The following is a 21,442-nucleotide window of genomic DNA, read 5'->3' as shown; positions in this document are numbered from 1 at the left end:
ACACAGAAAATTACACTAGAGCCAATTTCAGTAACAAATAAACATTTTATTCTGAACTAATACTGCTTATATAGGCAAATTGTGCCAAAGGAACAAATTTACATATAACTTGATAAGCTGCAAATATCCTACTTCTAGTTAAGGCATATAATTAGAACTGCATCTCCTGGCTTTTTAATTTAGAGTGTGTTTAAGAATTCTATTTTATTACCTGAATTAAATAACATTGGTTTTATACTTGTAGGTTTCTCGCAGGTTTGCTGTTCACTCATATTGTATCCTCTTACTCATACTGAATCAGATAAATCAAAGGTTGACATTTGAATCCCATCTTGGGACTGCTGCTCCTGCTTAGAGTGTCAGTTCTGGTCCTCAATGGTTCAGAGCTCCAGAAAAGCAGACTAAACTACTGTGGCATATTTTCTTTAGGGTTAAATTTTAATTCCAGAAGAAAAATCCTGAGACTATGTTTTGAAAATAAAAAAGAAAACTTGATGACAAAAGTGTGCAAACCCCCATACAATAAAAATAGGAATTATAATTCAAAGGAGAGTAACACATGGACAAAGCCACATTACTTATGATAATGAAGAAAGTTATGATGTGCTCTATCCCTTTTATTTACATCTTTTAAAATAATTTCTTAAGATGTATTCCAATTCACAGTGCAAATAGTTTTGAGGGCAAGCAACTGATAATATGTAAAATTTACTTATAATGACAGTTTTGAAAACCTTCATTTAAGGAAACATGTCTATCTGCCACAAATGCAATATTCATTAACAAAACCACCAATATAAGTGGGTTTGAAAGGATCTACCTGTTAATATAACCATTTATACATACTATGTGATTTTATGTACAATCTGGTTAAGTAGGTAGGTAAATGAAGGAAACTGAGTTATAAGAAAGCCAGAAAGGTTTCTCAAGGTCATGAGGTTAACTGCCAAGCAGATGATGCAAAAAAAAAAAATTGTTAAAAACAATCTAACTTTAATAACAGGGTAAAGAGCTTCTCTCCAAAGTCTCCAGCATATTTTTGGTTTTCATGAATTTTTCAGACAGCATCTGTTTTTAAGTAAGTAGAAACATACTCAGGGAAAATAAGGCTTGTTAGAAGAAATTAAAGTCAAAGTCCATAAACATGCCCTCTTTACATGTGTGCTAAAGGAAATTTAATGCCATCAACACTTGATTATTTCCTAGAATGAAAGAGAATGCAAAATAGATACCTAAAACAACTTTCTTTATCTGTCCCTGCACCATGCAGAACTACTGGTTCTCACAAGCCTACCAAGGAAGCCAACAGTTATTTTGTTTCTCATTACAAATAGCTGCACCCAATGCCCATGGAAAGTCTCTGCACATGATGTTATTTTTTGGCAGGTTTGGACAAGCATCTGCAATGTTCTATGGGATCTTAACGGTATCACAAGAAGGCTTTCCTACTATCAAAAAATAACAACAAAAGAAAAATGTTAAAGCTCAGGAAATGTTAGCTTCATAAAGTTTATGAAAGTTTGTTTTATTTTATTTTCCTAAATAGTTTATGTGCAAGAACTCTTGGCACTGAGCAGCTAAATTGAAATTGGCATATATTTCCAATGTTACTATATTATGAATGAATAAATGAGGCATTTCCCAAACAGTTGACCACAGAAAATGTTAGTCTGTAGCTCCTCCATGTTCCATGAAGTACATTTTGGATAAGTATTCTCTAAGATACATCTAATATTACAGACAAATGTTAATCAATTCATAGATCTAAGAGTCCTGTAAAACCATAATCTAGCTAGTTTGTTAAAGTTTCCATTGATAGGACACTCACTACATGTTGTGGAAACACACTCATTGATGAATAATTTCATTCAGTTGGCTCTTTACGGTTTTCTTTAATATGTCTTAGATCTTACCCCTGTGCAAATGCAAAGCAGATCTAAAAGTTTCAGTGAAACACTCTCTGAAAAAGCCTGCAATTTGAAAGAGAAATCAGGGTGTGGAAATAAATATCTTTTAACAACACAAACTTCCGATTTTCCCCGTTCTGCTTGAAAGTTATCTTCTTCCACTTGAAATTCTTTCATGTAAATGAAGACATCGATTACATCCCCCTGCACTGAACACGACCATGAGCTAAACATCCTAAGTTCTTCTTGAGATGTGGTATGGATAACATCATCATCCAAACTGACCTCCTCATTATATCAGCTTGTTTGACAAAATCTGTCTTAGTATAGTTCAGTCTTCAGATTGTGATCATATCTCAGTACAGGATTAATATTGACCAGGTTTCCACTGGATCCAAGCCCTAGCTCTGCCATTCACTACCTTTAAGACTTTTACAAGTTACTTACCTTTCTAAGTCTCGCCCCATTCTACTGTTTCATCAGTAAAACAGTAATAATAATTCTTGCCATGGTGAGGTTTCTGTAAACATTAAATTTAAACTATTGAATCTGCTGCATAGTAAGTATTCAATAAATATTAGCTAGTATCAATATGTCCATTTGGAAATATGTGTTTTCTTCTGGCCAGTTTAAAAAAGTAGAATTCACCAAGTGCTCAAAAATGACTGATTGGCTCAGGGTTGCAATCAGCAGGTAAATGGAACAATGAGAAAAGAAACTGGCAGACGGTTAAAAATAAGCCACAAATTATCTGCAAGCAGATAAAGCCTGACTGTATAATCATTACCAACCAGACTCTATCTTTGTCTTTCCATGTAGTAACGTGTCACTTTCTTTAAAAGTTTCAGTGAAACACTCTCTGCAAAAGCCTGCAACTTGAAAGAGAAATTAGGGTGTGGAAATAAATATCTTTTAACAACACAAACTTCATATTTTCCCCGTTCTGCTTGAAAGAGTGGCATTCAGAGGAGGAACAAAATTCAGTAACAAGTTATCTTCTACTCTTGGTTTGATGCCACTCAGCTTTGAGCTTGCTTTTGACTACACCAGTGGAGCTCACAATCTTTTAATTTGGTGCATGACTTAAAGTTCCCTGTAGTACCTTTTAAGCACTGGCAGATTTCTACAACAATGATGAATGTGGCTCCATTTAGTCCAAACCTTTAGCATTCTATAGGTGCAAGAATTCTTCGCACTAGGCAGCTAAATTGAAATTGGCATAAATTTCCAATATGGAATCCGATCCTTCTATAATTGGTGGGGTTGTGGGGAACTCTTGGCAGGAGTGTAAAAAGTAAAGATACTCGAATTATCTCTCCTGTAATTTTTTTGATATTTTAGAAATATTCTTGATTTTTTTAAACAATCAAAAAAAGTAATAGAGAAAAGAGATTAGTTTCAATCATGGTCTTGTTCTCAAAGGATTGTGACACATCACACAAGTTCAATTAGCCTGAATTTTCCATTATATCAGGAGCATGTTATTCTACCCTCCCTCCTTCCACTTAATTTGATCAAATATTGAGTTCATTAAAAAATTTAATAAAAGGGAGGGGCGGCACCCACTAGGCTGTGAAGGATGATTCACAGCAAGGTACTTCTGAAATTTCTTGATGCACTTGCTCTCTCTCAACACCCTGGTCACCCCTTCACCCACAGCACACTGGGGCTGTGATGGGAACCCGACAAAGGGCAGATGATCCACAGGGTGTCAGGTGGATTCCAGCAAGGGCACTGCCCACAAAGATGCAAAGATGGTAACTTAACCAATCCAGTCTTCTCTTGAGAATAGAGCTAGCAATTCATTGAGAAAGGTGAAAAACTCAAACTACGAAGATGAAAAAGACAGAATAAATAGTTAAACCAAATTAACTATGTAACCATGAAAACTGGATACTCAAACTGCTACGACTCCTAATCAGATAAAAGTCACAAAGGACCTTCTAGTTGTGAACTACACTCCATCTAGGTGAGGTCAAGGTGTGCCAGTTGTGCAGCTTTCCCAGAATTCCCATCAGAATCTCCCATGTGGACAGTATTTCCCATCTCCTTATTTCCGTATTTCACCTTTTGATAAACCCCCAGTAGTTAAAGGAGCCTAAATAAGTATCTACTGCTTGCAAACAAAGGAGGTCAAAGCACATTTAAAGTAAGAAAAATACTACTTGATGAATTTTCAACCAGGTTTGAAGCTATATTCTCCTCACCTCCTCTCAACTTTGCCATACACAGCACTCCATTTTGTATATCAAATTATCTTAAATTACCATTCTAGTCAAAACAATTATGTGCTAAGGAGCTAACACCATCAAGCACAGGGCTAAAGAACTGCAAGATGCTCAACAAATCCTATTAGTTAATGATTAAATAAAGTTCACAGGACACAAAAATTATTAAATCAATATTTCTTAATTATATGGCATAAATCTACTAGAAACTCAGATATCTACTTCTTATTGCTCAGAAAGTACAAGAAAAGGTGCCAGATAAAGAAACTAAAACTAGAATTTATCCGTATATTTACTAAGCACTTTAATCCTAGGAAATCTGCAACACTCTGAAATGTGCCATGTATTGGGTGCAGAGACAAGATAGAATCATAGGCCATTATCTTAAGGAGCTATAGGCAATATGGACATCCTAACATACAGTAGAGATTTATTTTTTTCATTTTCCATCCTATCACATAAGAACTTGTAGGTGTTAAGCGGTTAGAGATCCTAAGAGGCCCTAAGGAAAAACTATGTTCACTGGAGGACATTCTGTAAAGACAGTGAATTGTTTAATACTCAGACATTCAAATAACTGTATACAGGAGTCCACAGACAATGGCTGCTTGCAGTGAAGATACACTATGGAAAAAGCTTTTAGTACAACAGAGTCACAATTAGTGCTGATCACACTCATCAGGAGGGATATTCTAAATGTGATAGGGTTTTTAAAATTAAAACACACACGCACACACACACCGGAAATACAAACCGAGCAACTTAGAAATCTTCATAGAAGGCCGGGCACGGTGGCTCATGCCTGTAATCCCAGCACTTTGGGAGGCCGAGGCGGGCGGATCACGAGGTCAGGAAATCGAGACCATCCTGGTTAACACGGTGAAACCCTGTCTCCACTAAAAATACAGAAAATTGGCCGGGCATGGCAGCAGGCGCCTGTAGTCCCAGCTACTTGAGAGGCTGAGGCAGGAGAATGGCGAGAACCTGGGAGGCGGAGCTTGCAGTGAGCTGGGATCCGGCCACTGCACTCCAGCCTGGGCGAGAGAGCAAGACTCCATCTCCAAAAAAGAAAAAAAAAAAAGAAAAGAAAAGAAAAGAAGAAAAAGAAAAAAGAAATCGTCATAGAAATCTGTGCCCAAAGGAATTGAAGTCAGGATGTCAAAGATTTAGATCTAGAAGTGGTATCTGCACTGCCATGATCATTGGAGTTTACTTAATTCATGATAGTCAAGACATGGAAACAATGTAAATATCTATCAATAAATGAATAAAGAAAATGTGGCATGCATGCATACACACACACACACACACCCACACACAGAACAGAACATTATTCAGCCTTGAAAAAGAAGGAAATCCTGCCATATGTGACAACACACATGTACCTGGAAGACATTATGCTAAGTGAAATAAGCCTGTTACAGAAGGTTAAATACTGGGTGATTGTACTTATATAAGATATCTAAAATAGTCAAACTCATAGAAACAGAGTAGAATGGTGGCTTCCAGAGCCTATGGAGGAAAGATAAATGGAGAGTTATTGTTCAAGGACACAAAGGGTATAAAATTTCAATATGCAAGATGAATAAGTGCTAGAGATCTGCTGCACAACGTAGTGCCTATAGTTAACAATACTGTTTCATGGACTTAAAAATCTGTTAAGCAAGTAGATGTCAAATGATCTTATCAGCAAAAACATGGAGCAGGGGCAGGAAGAAACTTCTGGAGAGAACAGATATATTTATTACCTTAATTGTACTGATTGTCTCATGGATCTTTGCATATATTAAAATCCACAAATTGTATATATTAAACATGTGTAGATATTTGTACATCAACTACACTTTAATCAAGTTGCTTTTTTGTTGGTTGGTTGGTTGGTTGTTTTTCACTCTGTCTCCCAGGCTGGAGTGCAGTAGCATGAACACAGATTACTGTAGCTTCAACCTCCTGGGCACAACGGATCCTCCTGCTTCAGCCTCCCGTGTAGCTGGGACCACAGTCACGCATCACCATGCCAGATAATGTTGTTGTTGTTGTTGTTGTTGTTGTTCAGACAAGGAGTTCATTTTGTTGCTCAAGCTGGTCTTGAACTCCTGGGCTCAAGTGGTCCTCCTGCCTCAGCCTCCCAAAGTGTGGGATTATAGGTGTGAGCCATCGTACCTAGCTTAAGGTGTGTGTGTGTGTGTGTTTTAAATAAATCTATGCAGACAAAGGCTTTTAAAAATGCATGACCTCAAAGATAAAAGAATCCTCTATCTGCCAAGAAAGTAATCATTACCTAAAACTCCCCTTTTTAATAACATACTGATTGACCTCAGTGGCATGGCTAACAGGGTTGAGAAAAGAAGTGACAGTGGAAGTTGATGCTGGCATCTTATCCCGCATTACTGCCTTGTTCATATTTTTTAGATAATCCCTTCCCCCAACTCTCATCACCTCTCCAAAATCTCTGTCAGTGGGTTGGGAATTTTATATGACTTCTGGCACACTCTTTGACAGGGTATACCGTTAATCTACTGTTAAGTGATTTTTTTCCCTTTATTTTCATTCCACAAGCAAGCCTGGCCACAGTCTTCTGGCATCTTTGCTTTTTGTCTTTGTGGAATTGCTAGAATTTTTCCTGGATTCTTGGCTTTGACTATCCCACATCTTAAATTCTCATATCTGATTATATATTTAAAAATTCACCAGCGCCTAATCAAGACAAATTAACTTAGCCATGCACCATCTTCAGTGCTTTTAATTTGCCACACATTGCAGTTTTACTTACAGAGTCAAGTTGACCAGTGCTATGATATCAAGCTGTCTGGTCATCCCAAACATAGTTTTGATTAGTTAAGTGGTACAGGACAAGAGCTGTAAGTCCGAAACTCTAACAATCATTTCTTAGTCCCAAAACACAAAGTAAATTTCTAAGGGAATCCCCTACAATAAATCATCATATGTCAGTGACTAATTACAGCTAGTGTAGTGCTAGAAAACTACAGCATCTCAATTAATCTTGTGAGATGTCAGTTCAGAAACATGAGGCTAGGGTCAGCATGGGAGGATATACCACAGCTGGACAGAGCAGTAGCAAAGACATCTGAGCATCCATCTAAGCACAGGAGTGCAAAAGCTGGACCAACCAAAGAAAGGGACCCTTCCAAACAAGAACTGCCTAAATTTGCCTGGATACTGACCAGAAAAACCTGTTTAATGCATAAAAAATTAGTAAAGCCAAGTGATTCTGATGGTCAATTGCAATGATGCAGTAAAAGGGAAAACTCCTCTGGAAGCCGGCAGAGCTATGTCACTCTGCGGTGCAGAGGGGATAGCTCTGCCAATTATTAGTTACGTGATCTTGAGAAATGCACTCAGCCTTTTTGAACTTAAATATCCAAAATTATAAAGTGAGGATAGTCATTCCCATTTTGGAGGGTTGTTGTAAAGATTAGAAATAATACGTAAGGCTATCAGGCATACAGTCAATGCTCAAAAAGAGCTAAATTTACTATGAACTCCACCGTGCCTGGCTGAGGGTCTCAGAAGATCAGCTAGGTTATCAATTTGCTGAGGATACCTTACGTCAAGAACATACTGTCCTGGCTTCTACTTGCTGTGTAATTCAAAGACCAGTATGGCTTGTCCAGTCATGCCAAGTCTCACCGACAGTACCCAATATCTCATGATATAAGATGGCAACTTTGAACTGAGACATTTAATGAGCTCTTATTGAATGAGAATTCCATCCTTATTGAACGGAAAGAATGAGAACAACAGCCAACCATAAACCTTGCACAAGAATGCCTAACATAAGCTGTTTTACCTGGGTACATGATCACTTGTGAGGCTTTGTGAAAGTTGAAAATGTTGACGGATTGTAAAATGAACATCTATTAATTGCCAAGAAGCATTAACTCAAACGTTATGACAACCTTGCTTTGAGAATGAAAATTATGATAATTTCTTTGCAGGGCAATCTGGAAATAATTATAAAAGTTTTTAAACGTACAATACAGTATTTTTGACCAAACAAATTCCAATTCTTCTTTCAGGAATTTATCCTACAGATATAATCACACATGTTTTTAAAGATATTGTTTATCATAGCAAAAGTCTGTAAAGAACATAAATTATTATGAGCAAGTTCTAGTATTGCGGCCTTTGTACAAAGGAATAAATACTCTTGGCAGGGAAGAATTAGCTATGTACAGATTAATGTAGACTGACATCTAAGATTCATCTTTAAGAAAAATATTCCATGCCATCATTTTTTATAGTAAGCACTCAGATTTTTTTAACTGACTAAATCAGTTACATGTGCCCATATAACAATAAAGATCTCTGAAATGATAAACAAGCAATAGTAACATTGTCTCTAGGGAAAAGAGCAGAAAGCGACAAAAGGCAAACAGTTTTGACCAGGTACCCTTTCATACTATTAAAATGCACAATCATAGACAAATAACCTTTACAGAAAAATAATTTTAAAATACAAAGGGCTAAAAAGGCAAACTGAAATGGAACGTTCCGACACTATCCAGGGAAATTAAACATTAGTAACCAAAACAAATTAATCAAGGTATCAGACCCCACTTCTTGAGCAGGAGACATTTTTTCTTTCAAATTATATGGATAATTACCTTTAACTCTTCCTCTTCATTTCAACAATGCAGAATGAAGGTTGTACACTTCAGTTTTTCAGACTGTGAATTAGAAACTCTGCCAAGCTACGAGTTTGACATTTGCTTATATTCTTCAGTGAAAGGTTCTAAATACAGCACAAGTTCTATAGTAACCAACTTACAATTCTATAGGACTGGAGGATATGGGTCCTCGGTCACATAACTTTTTTTTTTTTTTTGAGACGGAGTGCAGTGGTGTTATCTCGGTTCACTGCAATCTCTGCCTCCCAGGTTCAAGCAATTCTCCTGCCTCAGCCTCCTGAGTAGCTGGGTTTACAGGCACATGCCACCACGCCTGGCTAATTTTTCTATTTTTAGTAGAGACGGGGTTTCACCCAGGCTGGTCAGGCTGGTCTTGAATTTCTGACCTCGTGATCCACCCACCTTGGCTTCCCAAAGTGCTGGGATTACAGGGCATATAATTTCTTAGACTTGAAATTATATATTCACCATAACCAGTGCTGTACTGACTTCTAGTATTTGGTAAGAGGGAGGAAGGAAGAAAGGGAGGAAGGGAAAAAAGAAGAAAAGAAGACAGGGAGGGAGACAAGGAAGGAAGAAGGGAGGGAAGGAAGAAGGGAGGAAGGAAGTCATTACAATTCACGAAGTCAGTGAGTCTAGACTTTCAAGTGGCTTCAGATGTAAAGAAAGCCTCCCAAAGTATGAAGAGCCTCACATTAACTCTCTCTGATTATCAGTTTTCTCATCTAGGACCCAGGGCCATCAATGTATCTAGTTCATAGGATTATTATAGGTTTAAATGAGATAATAGAAACATTTCATGACTTCCTTGGTACATTGTAAATGTTCAATTAATACTACTCATTACGATTAAAATTCACTTAGTATTTCACTCAGTTTTAAGATCTCTAGACAAATATTTATGAGCCAGCCTTAGCTAGCAGTCCCACACTCGTGATAGTCATACACAAACTTAAAAAATTATTTATCGGCCCGGCGCAGTAGCTCATGCTTGTAATCCCAGTACTTTGGTAGGCTGACATGGGTGGATCACCTAAGGTCAGGAGTTCAAGACCAGCCTGGACAACATGGAGAAACCTCCTCTCTACTAAAAATACAAAAATTAGCTGGGCATGGTGGCGTGCGCTTGTAATTCCAGCTACTTGGGAGGCTGAGACAGGAGAATCGCTTGATCCCAGCAGGCGAGCACACAGTCAGCCGAGATCATGCCATGCACTCCAGCCTGGGAGACAGAGTGAGACTTTGTCTCAAAAAAAAAAAAATATATATATATATATCCTAAATGCCTCATGTTGTAGTTTAAATAATATGGAAGTTAAACATTTAAAAACTAGTAAAGTGTGAAACTAATGTTTCTCCTTTAACGTACTCTCAAAGTAGAATCCAGCTAAACTATCCTCATTTACCCAGTGTTATTTATCCTATATGATTCTATTTAGAGCCTCCTTCACTCAGCTTAGTCTAAGAATTTCCTGACTCCTGACAACTTGACTGTTTGTACATTAAAACTTAAATCAGGTTATGAGTCAAGCTCTTACTTGCCTACTGTTCCTTACATGCTGTCTTCTTTGCCTGGAACTTTCTTCCCTGGTTAGTTTCATACAACTTCCCTTGTATGGCTAGTTTCATTTCAAGTTTGGGGGTCTCAAAATTCACATTTACCAAGAAACCTTTCTTGACTCTGCCACCTACACTAGATCCTGCCCACATTTTGCTCCATCTCAGCACTTTCCTTTTCTCCTTCAGAGCCCCTATACAGTTTATAATTTTTTAAAGTATTAATTGTTTAACTCTTTTTGGGTAACCCCTACCAAACCCTAAGCTCTATGATGGCAAGTTCCATGTCTCCCTTCTTTTCTTTTCTACCCATAGGACCTAGCTTGGTCCTACGGCTTAGTAGCACTTGGTATTTGTAGGTTAAACGGAAAAATGAAGTGGATTCTAGAAAGAGACTATTTTCCCATTTCTTTAAATTATCCTACTTGGACTGGAAGACAAAAACCACACCCGGAAGCCTATACCACTACAAATTTCCAGGGAATAACAAATTCCATCTCTGAACTTTCTGTGTACCCATTTACTCTATATGGCATCTACGAAATTGCCCAATGCCTGGGGAAACATCAGTAGTGTTGGAGATTTCAGTACTTGGTACGATCCATCACTCATCATTCTGCAAAAGTCTAACAGTGGATTTTGTGGATAAGGACATCCAAATAAAATTATGCTAAAAACAGCTAGAGAAACTTTCTTACACAGGAAGAATAAGGAATATTGGTGTAGTAGTCAGGGTTCTCCACAGAAACAAAACCAATAGGATGGACTAGATGTATACACTGAGACAGAGAGACAGAAAGAAAGAGACACATTAAGGAATTGGCTCACGTGATTATGGAGGTTGGCAAGCACAAAATCTGCAGGGTAGGTTAACAGGCTGGACAAGCAATGAAGACTTAATGTTACAGCCAGAGACCAAAAGCTGTCTGCTAGCAGAATTCTTTCTCCTGGGAGATCAGTTTTTTCCGAAGGCCCTCTGCTGACTGAATGTGTCCCACTCACATTATGGATCTGCTTTATTCAAAGTCCACTGATTTAAATGCTAATCTCATATTTAAAATATCTTCATAGCATCATCCAGACATATTTGACCACCCTAGCCTGGTTGACATATAAAATTAACCATCACACTTGGACCCTGTAATGTCATTTACATATTAGTCAATTTATCTTCTCTGGTAAAATGAAAGATATGCAACTGAAAACTTTTTCTAAATGTCATAACAAGATGCAAAGGCATGTACTTTTAAAATGAAACATCATGTTCTGAGTGACTAATAAGCATGCATTTGAACCCGTACATAAATGCCTTTCACTGAGTTTTATTGCCAGTAGTCAAAATCATTCTTTTATTTTTGTTTAAATTTCTGGCCAGAGGAACCAAAAAAACCATCAAACTTGGTATTTTCTGGAAGTTTAGCAACATTTGGAAGCCTATCTGTAGGAAAAATATATGTAAACAGTGAATTTGGAATATTCAAATACATTCAGATTAATGAATAACATATAATTTACATGCACAAATTACCAATCTACTATAACTACAAAAATTCTGTTTACATTCATATGCAAATGTTTGGTTGAAAATCTTCCCATTTTAAAATGGTTCTTAATATTTGGAATACTTTCCTAAACCCCTATCATTTGTGAAGATTCACCTTCCTTGCAATAAAATGTGCTTCAGAAAGTCACGTGTGCATACTAAGGGGTTTTAAGCATATACTGATCACTAAACATAAAAGCCTCTGTCTTAACCAGGATTCCAAATTGGTTAACAGCTTTAGTTCACAATCAGGTATACCTGGGATCTGTTATGATATCAGTATTGACATTTATTAGCTGCATGACCCAAGACAAATAACTTACTTTCTGATTCTCAGTTTTCTTATTTAGGACCCAGAAGTCATCACAGCATCTAGCTCATAGGATTATTATAGATTTAAATGAGATAATATAATAAAAAACATTTAGTGACTTCCTTGGTACATTGTAAATGTTCAATTAATACTACTCATTATGATTAAAATTCACTTAGACAACCAATGTATTTTTATCTAAGAGTGTCTGTAATAGCTGGGGTATTTTTTCTAAGAAAAAGTTTTTGTCATAATCAGAAAAAAAGATATTTAAAAACAAACTCTGAAAATATGATGATACATATATAAGTTGAGTAAAACCACCTGACAGTTGTGAAACTAAAAAAACTGAGTGATGTGGAACACATTGTTAAATAAATAAATTATCCAAAATGTAGTCCAAAGAAAATTACATTGTATCTATGATCCTAAACCCTGTGTGTCTAATAAAATCACCTGGGAAATTTTAAAATATTCCATTAGCCTGTGAAGTGGTAAAATATATGTGTTTGTTCTACATCCCATTTCCTGACATAAAACTCCTAAAATCCTTGGAATCTCCAAAGGAAAATCTTTTGTATGCCAATTAGCAGATGAATGGTTGGCAGCTGCTAGGTAACTTGAGGATGGGGGCTGGTCATCAGAAAGACCAAGATAAAATTAGAGGGTTGGGACTTCCAGCCCCCCCTCCCCCAACCTCCTGGAAGGGAAGAGGGACGGAAGGTTAAGTTGATCACCAATGGCCAATACTTTGATCAATCATGCCTACCTAATGAAGCTTCCAGAAAAATGCAGGACAGCGTTCAGATGCACTTCCAGACAGCTTAACACAAAAGGTTCCTGGAGAGTAGTGTGCCCAGAAAGGGCATGCAACCTCCGGGGCCTTTCCCCAATACCTCACCCTCTGAATCTCTTCATCTGTATCCTTTGTAACATCCTTTATAATAAACCAGTAAACGTGTTTCCCTGAGCTCTGTGAGAAGCTCTGGCAAATTAAATGAACCCAAAGAGGGGGTTGTGGGAACACCAACTTATAGCTGGTCTGTTTTAGAAGTGCCAGTAAAACAGGCAACCAGAGGCTTGCCTTTGGCATTGGGAGTGGGGGACAGTCTTATGGGACGGAGCCCTCAACCTCTGTGATCTGAAACTATCTCTAGGTAGAGTGTCAGTACTGAACTGAATTAGGGGACACTGAGTTAGTGTCTGCTGGAAAACTGATGGCTTGCTTGATGTGTGGGGGATTCCCCCACACATTTGGTCACATTAACGCATTTTGAGTTTGTTTCTCCCACACAGAAGCCACCCCAACCCCAGATCGATTAACCGGATTATTCTAATGAGCAGCCAGGGCTGAAAGCTATAACATTAGATGTTTAGTAAAGAGTCTTTGTGTTGGGTAGGAAGTTGGCAGGGGGGATAGAGAAGGAAGATTGTTCCATAGTCAAGTAAGTTTTAGAAACATGCATTTCACAACGCACATAAAGATTCTGAAAAATTCTCATATAAGAAAACCTGTTTTAAAATCCTGAATTTCCTAAGTTCATTTTTGTTAAGAACATTTTTAAAGGGAATCCTATTTATATCTACCTAGAAGAATTAGTGTTCCACAGAACATGCTTTAGCTCTCAAACCTGGCTGAACATCAGAATCACATGGGGAGCCTATTCAAGTACAGTTTCCTAAAACTCATTCCCAGACACTCTGATTCAGTATTATCTAGAGTGGGGCTGTGAAATTTTCTTTTCTTTCAAAGCTCCCAGGTGTTTCTGAGGATCATATTTTGTAGCAATTACCCCACAGAGTTTATATTTAGTTCCATAAACACGTCCCCCCTCCTCCACTTCCAAGCTGGGAACAGGAACGGGTCTTTACACTAGATATGAGGCCTCCTACAACGCTTTGCTTCTAACATTAGCTGAATAAGAGTTTAGTGGTGATGGCTATGTATGAAAGAGCATTTGAAGATAAATAGTATTGGGGTCCAACCCAATTATGAATGCCAGGCCCAAGTTAAACTCAGAGGCTTTACATGCAGGTTACTATAAAGCACCTTAGAGAAATATTTAAGTATCACTGCATCAATATCAAGACTCATGGTTCCCAGAGTTAATAAGACCAAGTTTACAGGCTAGGCACAAAAAGCTAAATGCCCACCCTAACTGTGATAACAATTTCTAGAAACACATTTGCAAAAGAGTCTTTAAGTATTAGTTAGAACAAGAAGGGACTTTTTAGGTGATAATTTTATGAAACAATCTGAAGACACTGGACAATATGAATTATTCAGAAAAGGCACAAGCTTTTAAAAGAAGCAACATGGCAGCTGCGGTTGTATGGAATGTTAGAATTCCCTTTGAATAAAGCTAGACACCACAACTTGAAAAGCAAGTCGAGAGATTTACACACCTAATTTACAAGGTACCTTTCTATATTCTGCAGAATACAGAGATGTGAGTACTTACTATAAACTGTGGAAAATGCCATGGGCTGTTTAAGGGGATGAATTTTCCAAAGTCCTAGACAGGCCTCAAAAGGCACGCTGAAAAGGTAACTTGTGTGTCTTGTGCTGTGGATGTTCCTAACAGAAAGCTAAGAGGATAAACAGGGTTACCTGGAAAAACCTCCATTTCTCTTTATAGTTCCTTGGTTGCAAGCAAGAATAACCAACTCTGGTAACCTAAGCAAAAAGAGACTATCAAAAGGATATTAAGATCGCATAGAATAGAAGGAAGAACTAGAGGGCCAAGCAGCTCCAAAGCCCTCAGTAGAGATACCATTAATATTGGACCACACACCATGTTCAGTCGGGCCAGGACACTGACACAGCAAAAAGCATAAATCTACTAACCATTTCTTCATCCTTATGTTACTGAGCCCAAGATTCTACATATGAGGAGAGGGTCTGATCATTGCAACTTCGGTCACATGCCTGCATGATGTACTGCAGCAATGAGAAGAGCCTGGCTGAAGGCTCATCAGAGAGGCCTCATGGTCCACTTCCTATCAGGAGGGTGGGCTGAGGTTTCATCATCCAACAAGACTGCAAACAGTGAAAGAGGTTTTGCTGTTTCTTGTTTTGAACAAGAAAAGAAAACTTGTTCCTGTGATTAAAAATAAATGTCCACTACAATATCAATGGCTACTACTTGAAATGTTGTCAAACAGCATTAAATTTCCTTTAATAATGTCTAAGGACAGCAAATGTTATTAGCAGAGGAATGCACCTCAGTCACAAGAGAGAAACACAGAATGATGCCAGAAAATAGATTGGTCAGCAGATCAGCACTGTCTACCTTGTCATATAAACCTCTGCCATATAAAACATTCAAATGTTTTTAAATGGAGGAAAAAAAAGAGTGCCTTGTATTCAACTGAAATTGTCCATTTGGAAACCTACAACCTACATGAGATGTCTTCTCATATTACAATATAAAAGCACTTAATTACATTGTGAGATTTTTTTTTCATTATGTACATAATAACCTTTGTTGTTTGCTTATTTTCTTGGTTCTCTAATTTAAGCTCCAAATTACTTGTTAATCCCTTTGCATACTGGAATTAAATATGAAATACATTAAGCAAATATAAATATTTTATATATAAAATGCAAATGCACTTTCATACCCAGTTGACTGTTATCCTCCATAATTAACGTGAGACATAATAGAAAATAACTAATCATAGACCAGGCATACATCTCAAAGCTTAGACAGGTTATGGATGTCACTCCACATACCACCCCCAGTCCATCATTCAGCTCTCTATACTGAATTCAGGCAGATCCTTCAGAGTTAACAATCTGATGTCACCCCAGCCCCTTAAAATCTTGCAATGGATTTCTACAACATAAAGAGTATCTCCTGATTTCCTCATATTCCCCAATTTGTCCCATTTGCTAGAGATGCTACTTTGCACAATGCCATAATGCAACAATCACAGTCATTGCTTGTTGGTTGTCCAACTCTTGGGATAACATTCACATTCTAGTCTACGACACTGTGTAAATGAAGGCCCTACTGGCACCCTCCCATACCCCAGCGTCCACTCATACCTTTGGCATTCTCTGCCATTTTTCCTCATAAGTCCATGGTCATTGTACATACTATACCCTCTTTCTTAATTTTATTTATTGATTTATTTGTTGAGACAAGGTCTTGCTCTGTCATCCAGACTGGAGTGCAGTGGCAGGATCACAGCACACTGTAGCCTCAACTTACCTAGCTCAAGTGATCCTCCCACCTCAGCCTCCCGAGTAGCTAGGACTGCAGGTGTGCACCAACACGCCAGCCAGTTTTTGTATTTTTTTGTTGTTTTTGAGACGGGGTTTTGCTATGTTGACCAGTCTGGTCTCAAACTCCTGAGCTCAAGTGATCTGCCCACCTCGGCCTTACAAACTCCTGGGATTACAGGTGTGAGCCACCACCTGGCCATCCTCTGTCTTAAGTGCTCTTTCCAAACCCAATCTGAAAACTGCTCGTGTTTCTTCTTTATCTTATCAATTTTTTCCCATAATCTCAATGAAACTACCACCATTATATTCCACATCACACTGTAATTTGAGTTTTCTTTTTACATCAAGCAAAAAGCTCTTTGAAAGCACAAGTAACGTGCCTTGTGTATGTGCAAGAAGTCTAACTTTAAAACTGTCTATGTAGGACCTCAGTAAAGGCTGACCAATCACATTGATGAGTGTGATGGTAGATGTGATACTTGGGGTTCTCGACCTTCAGCATAAGGAAAAATGGTTTGAGTTATTTCACCACTAAGGGCTTCAAGCAAAAACTGATGACAGCATGTTTTCACAAATGATAAAGCCTCCCTCCAATGATTTTCAAAGCATTGTCTATTCCATTCATATTGACTATATTCTACCTGTATTTTTGAAAATTTGTGTATCTGTGTCTTAAATGATATAGACTCTGATTATCATTTGGCCAAACTCAACTGTACACATCCTTCATCCTTTAGTATTGGGTCCTTACTATACAATTAAGCAGGTTGTATACATGCTTGACATTTAGGCCTCGTAGCAGGGAACCAGTTGTTTCAGTTAGTTAAGAATACAATGCAAATCAATGTCTATCAATCTTTAATAAAAATCAATTGATAAAATGAAAATTCTGATATAGTGCATCTGGGTGAGGAAAAAAGTTCTGCATTTCTCACAAGCTCCTTGGAGATGCCAATCAATGGGCTACAATTATATCACAGCCATGGGCAAATTTCTTATATAAATGATACTCTATTCTGAACTATAGATCATGTACTTAGACTGTATATCTAGACTCAACTAGAATGCATGCTTTTAATCAATGAAATGCAGCATACATAACATCAAAGATCAATATCAAACTCAAATAGTCCCTATTGATGGACAATTTATTATGTTATATTCAGATACAAGGGAAACAGCCCTTCCACCTGCTTCAGTTGCTCAACCCTGGTAATTCAGACAATTGAGAGTAGTGAAACCCATCAGTGTAATTATATTTCTATAGCTCTTTTTAAAATCTAAAAGCCTAAGAAAGCAGAATTGGCTGAATTTCTACCATCCTTTCCATTGAAAGTATATATTTTAGGTCTTTCATGAATACTGGTCTGGTGCTCAGAAGAATTACTTAGAAACTATAGTAGAGAGTGCATCTTGGAAATTATCTAACAGGGGAGAATACTAGGGCATGAATAATTAGAAGCCTGCAGTCAGGCCAATTTCCATAATGAGGCCATAATCAGATTCTATAGGATATACATAAACGGATGGGGGTCTCTCTCCAGGAATTAAGACACTGATATGAGTTATCTTAGTAACTTACCAGAAGAAAAAAAAATGGAAAACAGTAAATTCCCATTGTATGTGTTAGAAATACAGAAAGAAACATATAAAAGTAATTACGACATCTAAGTAATGAGGTCTAATGATGAGCTCTAAACAAAACAGTTTTTGATATAAACATTCTTTGAATCCCATACAATAGGTAGTAAACCAACATACAAAGATGAAACAGAGAAACATTCAAAACAAACTTACTACCAATGTTTCATTCTTGAAAGGCTGTAAAAACACATAGGAAGTAAAATAACATTAACTCGTTTCTCTTCAGATATGTTAAACTCCTTCTTACATGCACGCTAATAATACACCAGTCATTATTGCTGTGCTTGCTAGGTTTTAAAATTCAAAGCACCTATAAAGTGAGTGCTATTCTCCGGAGTAAACAGAAATTCATTCCCAGTACTGTCAGTATTACAAATAAAAAATGTGTAAATCTTTTATAAAATTTCAATCACATTTGACTGAAAGCAACTGGAAACATTTTTATATTTCTCCTCTGTCACATGTCAGCATTTCTTTTACAGGATGGCAAGATGGGCTATAGCTGAAGTAGAAAGAATACAGATGAGAGCCTATTCAGTAATTCATTCTTTCTAATAAATAAGATTCTTGACCATAGCCAAAACCATTTCTCCAAAATGAAATCTCAAATAGTGCTAATCTCATCTCAGTTCTGATACAGTGGGTCGCAATAATAGTCAACCATAAAACAACGCACTATGGAAATGTTGCCTTCCTCTGTCTCTACACAGAGAGGATTGCATTGTCTATCCTGCAGATAAAAGCACAGGAGCAAACATAAATCACTTTATAGAGTATTTTAAAATAATGAAATTTCATATTTGTAAATCATAATATCCACATATTTCATCTACAACACAAGCGTCATATTGAATAAATGCATTGAAAGGGTAAAATCATAGTGATAAGCAGCATTTTTAGGGATGGTCTAATTATACACCTGGCACAAGGCTATGTGTATATACAATTAAGTCACTTCAGTCTTCACAACTCTACAGGAATTCCTCCATTATATGTAGGAGGAAAATGAAGCTAAAAGAGGTTAAATGACTTGATCTAATGTTCCATACTAACATTAATATAGATTTGTATATATACTAAATATATAAGCAGAAGAGGCAAGATATGAATCACTGAGTCATTCTAAATCACCAAGTCTGCCTCCAGACTTTCCTATATATCACATAAAATAGTGTTTTCCAGCTGTGGAGACTAAACACCAACCTAAAACATGGGATTCATTATTTTGGGGAGTACATTATATTATATTTCTTTTCTTAAGCATTTACCTTAATATGTTGATTTAAATAGCCACATTATAAGAAACCTATAAAAATTTGTAAAAAATAATTAACTCAGAAGAACAGGAAAAGGTTCTTCTCTAAAAATAGTAATGTTTAAAAGAAAAGTATTAATTTCACTTACACCACATACAATAAACAACAATATACTGGTGAATTTCAATTATTACAAGAATTGAGTAGAATTAACAGAACTCTAAATTGTCAATGACCTCCAGTACATATACACACATTACAGCCATCTTAAGAGTATCCATAATTGTTTTCATATCGGGAATTCTGACCACTGGGTTTAAAAAAGAAAATGAAGGGAAAATACCAAGGCTTTTAAGTTAGATTCTAGTAACTGGTAAGACCTTGAAACGTGCTGAAAAAAATAGAAAAGAAAAACTCTTTATACCATAAAGACCATGTTGTATTATTCTGAGCACAGGATTTTGAATGAAGTTTATTGTACTACAGGTAAGATAGCCAACATTCCACACTGTAACACAGGAATTTTCACAAACATGATGCTGCTGCAAAGCATATCACAAATACATGTCACAATATTATCAAAGCAGGTTATTTTCTATTTCTGCTACACTATAGTGACATCTTACTCTCAGTACCTCAGCCAGGAAGTAGGGAGGTAAAGCTGAGTACAGTGAAAATGGATGTGAAACATCCATGCCATTATTCTCTCACACACAAACACACACACACACACACAAAACAGGTGGGGAGAGGAGAAACAGGCCGCTTCAGTCTCACTCCGAACCTGTTTACTCTTACTAAGAATGTTTGAACAGCTTGTGTATTTTATTTTTCCAGTTCACAAATGGTGGGAAACAGTAAGTAGAAAAGGCTAGTTCACCAAAGCAAAAAATATATATGACGATTGTCTGAAAGGCAGCAGAAAGCTGACAGAGGTCACCAGTGTTGGTCTCAACATTTCAGCTGCACTCGATGGGATCCCGTTGCATCCCCCAGTGTCACAAGAATGTGCCAAAGAATGTTGAAACAATGAACAACAAATACATAAAATATTTAGGGATACTGCGTTCTGTTTAAATTGTAAAGATGGTAGTATAGGGCTCATTTACCTAATGCTTACAACGTGCCATGCACACTGCCCTAAAGTCTTAAATGTATATCATTAATGTTCACAGCCTATCTGTAAGATTTCACTTCACAGATTTTAAAAACTGCCTTTGAAAAAGTAAGAATGTGTTTGAGATCACACAGCTAGTAAGAGACAAAACAAGGATTCAAACCAGGTCTGTCTGATTCCAAGGCCCATACTCTATTCTAAACTACCAAATTATGTTTATCATGGTGATCCCGTGTCATCAAGAAGTAAATTATATTTAGTCACCTGCTTAAGCAGAAAATGAATACATTTTACAGGGATATCCATTTTTAAAAGCTATTGTTATATTAAAAACAAACCTTCATTTACCATTACTTAGATCCAAGAATTCTAGATGACCTTGTTAGTACTATAATTTTTTTACTAAGAATTAGATGTGCAACTTAAGCAATCACTGTCTCTATAAAGTTGCCATTCACCCAATTAAATACATTAAAAATAATGCTTGAACTCCCAATTAGTTCACTAATCTGTAAGGAGTCTAGAATCAATATCTAGCTAATAGCTAATCAAATAAGTGACTAAAGACAAAAAAATTCATATTTGTAATTAGTAGTTGAAGACCCATCATAATATAGATAACAATACAAATTTGCACAACTCAAAATGATGGCAGTGTGCCTAGAATCAAGTCTTACAGAACATACTTGGTGATTTGAGTCATATCATTGTTTTGTTTGATTTTCTTCTTGTCCAAACTGGACCCATCTCAGCATAAGCACACATGCAACACCTGTTCTCACTGGAAATTTCCATGACAAACCTGAAAGGCACAGGCAACATGGATACTCACGATTTATATTAATACAAGTGTGCAAGGTACAAAGTATTTTTATATACAAAAGTTCAGCCCAAAGGTAGAGAGAATACATTACTGTAGTTAAGAACAACAACAAAAAATTTATATTATATTTTTAAACTCAAGATTATTATAGAATGATGATTAATAATGGAG

The 21,442-nt window shown here is 36.9% G+C and overlaps 1 long non-coding RNA gene across 1 annotated transcript in view; it reads left to right on the top strand.

Moving 5' to 3' along the window:
- The window catches only part of LOC105508368, a 37,528-nt gene extending 17,135 nt beyond the window's left edge, over nucleotides 1-20,393 (top strand). Inside the window, exon 3 of the long non-coding RNA XR_001001249.1 lies at nucleotides 20,169-20,393. This is a non-coding gene — a long non-coding RNA (uncharacterized LOC105508368). The remainder of the gene's footprint in view (nucleotides 1-20,168) is intronic.
- Nucleotides 20,394-21,442: the final 1,049 nt, after the last annotated feature.

This window comes from Colobus angolensis, unplaced genomic scaffold, assembly GCF_000951035.1.
Source record: "Colobus angolensis palliatus isolate OR3802 unplaced genomic scaffold, Cang.pa_1.0 Scaffold160, whole genome shotgun sequence".
Lineage (NCBI taxonomy): Eukaryota > Metazoa > Chordata > Mammalia > Primates > Cercopithecidae > Colobus > Colobus angolensis.
Note: the sequence above shows the minus strand (reverse complement) of the source record. Positions and strands in the feature narration are given on the sequence as shown.